At 45.6% G+C, this 2,632-nt stretch overlaps 1 protein-coding gene across 4 annotated transcripts in view; it reads right to left on the minus strand.

Annotated features, from left to right (window-relative positions):
- LOC102679145 (visual system homeobox 2-like) overlaps positions 1–2,632 on the minus strand; it is a 72,486-nt gene that overhangs the window by 41,183 nt on the left and 28,671 nt on the right. The window lies entirely within an intron of this gene.

The raw sequence follows: 2,632 nt of genomic DNA on the forward strand, positions 1-2,632 counted from the left end.
GAGATGGCGCGCTTTTTAAATTAACGTTACGTTACGTAACGAGTAGCTATAATTCTAGTTTACAATAATGAAGGCCATACTGGTACAATAGGTGATAAATCTCCACTATGCGAATCAAGATAAGTGGACTATCCATCGATGGATCGTTTGGTCCATACAGGCGATGCTAACGCCACCAACTATGTCAAATTTGAATGTTAATAATGATTTATACAAAAGATACGAATACGGATAAATCTTTTGATTTTTCCATATCAGCTGTAAGAATACAGCCGCAATAATATGATTTCATATCTCGTAAAAATACGGTCTATTGAAATTGCCCTATAGAGAGAATTATGAATTCAAAATTTACCCGAGACGAGAAATTTAGTTGGTGAATAATATATTTCAGGTTACACAAATTATCGTGGAAAAATATTCATCGTATAATTATAATCCATTAGTAGTAGAGTATATGTACGAAAGATTCTAAAACTGAGAGAGAAAGAGAGAGAGAGAGAGAGAAAGAAAGAGAGAAAAAATAAAAGATAACGCGGACGTATTGCGGCTAAGTATTCGCGAAATGAAATTTCATTTAAAAATTAACCAGAATTCCGTAGAACGCAGTTCGAAAGGGTGGCGTACTCCGCTGCCTCGACGCTCGACCCTGATTAACGACATCGCGAAATTAACCCGACAATTATTTCATTAGCGCCTAGTAAGACATTTTTCATCCGATCTCAATGGCCTTTGGGATCCGGAGAGAGGGAGATACACACCCACACACACGTACATACGTATATATCAGTCGACTCGAATGCGTTACCCTTAATGATTCGATCAGAATTAACTGTAATTTAATTAATTAAAATCTCGTTGTAAAAAAAAAAAAAAAAAAAAAAAGAAACACAACGATCTATTTCACATGGGATCAGACACGATCCAGGTTACCTTGTTATTAATATCAGATGAGTTTAGCTCTAATTTTAAGTCGAATTTTCGCGTTCCATCGCTAGTTAGGTTAGAAGTTTGATCGTGGTCGACGATGAAAGACAGACTGGACCGATGGCGGTGGTGGTAGAGCGCCGTATAATATCGTAGAAAACGCGTGCGATCTTAATTATTGCATTTTCATAATTTGCCGTTTAACGAGTGACAAGTATCCCGACGACGGGTGGCTCGAGACCACAACAGTTATATTCGTAATTAAAGGCAATTTTGAAAAGCGCGCGATCCTTGGCAGGCGCAGGCGTTCGCGTTGGTTGGTGCGTGGCTCGTTCGTCGCTCTCTCGTGAGATTTCACTCGTTAGTGTAGCCGCGGATTTAATTGCCCAACGGGCGCGACGGGAGAACAAAATCCGCCCGTTAAATCGCGCGCCGAGATTCTGATTCACTTTGTCGTACCACGCGTACCACGGCCGCGCTTTTCCATTTTCCAAAAGGTCGCGCGAACGTAGATACGCGGCAAACCGTATCCTTTTCACCGCGGAAAAAACAAGTTCGCAACCGTATTAAGACGGTATTCTCGCCACGGCCATTTTCTAATAAAGTCGTCGTTCCCACGTCGTTGGCGCGGACGGCTCGTGAAAAACAGGGGTTGAAAAAGATTCCCGCGTTCCTAAGAAGGTTAGGGCTGGTTGCCTCCGGTCGACGGAGCGATAAAGAGAGCGAGGGAGGGGAGGGAGGGACAGGAAGGGAAAGTTCGCGTTTCAGGAACACGGGTTTGAGAGCGGGTGTAACGGTGGTAACGGTGGTGGCTGCCGCCTCGACACCGACGTTGCAGCCGTGGTAGTTACGTGGTGGCTGGCGGCCACCGGGGGCGGCGGAACTCCACCCTCAAACGACTTTAACGAGCCGCCGTCTTAAAATGGGGATGCCGAGCTTGTGCCGAGTTTGCGCGTTTGTTTGATAAATTAACCCAGAAAAGTATGCTCCAACGTCGGAACACTTAACAAGCCTTAGAAGTCGAGGAAAGAGAGAGAGAGAGAGAGAGAGACCATGGCGAATGTGGAGCACGGATTCGTTGATACTTCCAGCGAATTCGCTTATATCGGTTATTTCGAGAAACGGTTTCGTAATTTTATAAATATACGACGAGAGATTATAGGTACAAGGAGGACGATGGTTGAAAATCGAACGGGGATACGTTTAAGGGAAGCAAGGATCGCGATAGAGAGATGATTGTTCACTTGAAAGTATGGAAGGAACGCGTGTCACCGGCCATTATATTCCGGTATTATCCCGGTTTTCCTGCGTTCGTTCCTTCTTTCACGGAATCCCGTGCTCACCGGTGAAACTTAAACCCCAATCGCGCGCGCTGCTGGAAGGTTTCGGATTTTTCGAAAACGACAATGCGCGCCACGGCCCGCGCCACCGGTGACAAGACAGGGGCCTCCATTGAGAAAAATCCACTTCCTAGGTCTCGTGTTACCCGACTGTATTTTGACAGGATCTCATTGTCGTCGCGCGGCTAAGCCCTATTGACTCTATTATGGGCCTATTAGTATTATACTAGGATTTGTGGTTACTCCTTCAAAGAGACGTCCATCCCTCCTCCTTCGCAGGCCTTCTTTCTTACCCCCGAAACCGAACGTTTCCCTCGCCCTCCCTTCCCTAGGAAACGCGCGGCTCGAACACGCACCGCGTGCAA

Source organism: Apis dorsata, unplaced genomic scaffold, assembly GCF_000469605.1.
Source record: "Apis dorsata unplaced genomic scaffold, Apis dorsata 1.3 scaffold_68, whole genome shotgun sequence".
Classification (NCBI taxonomy): Eukaryota; Metazoa; Arthropoda; class Insecta; order Hymenoptera; family Apidae; genus Apis; species Apis dorsata.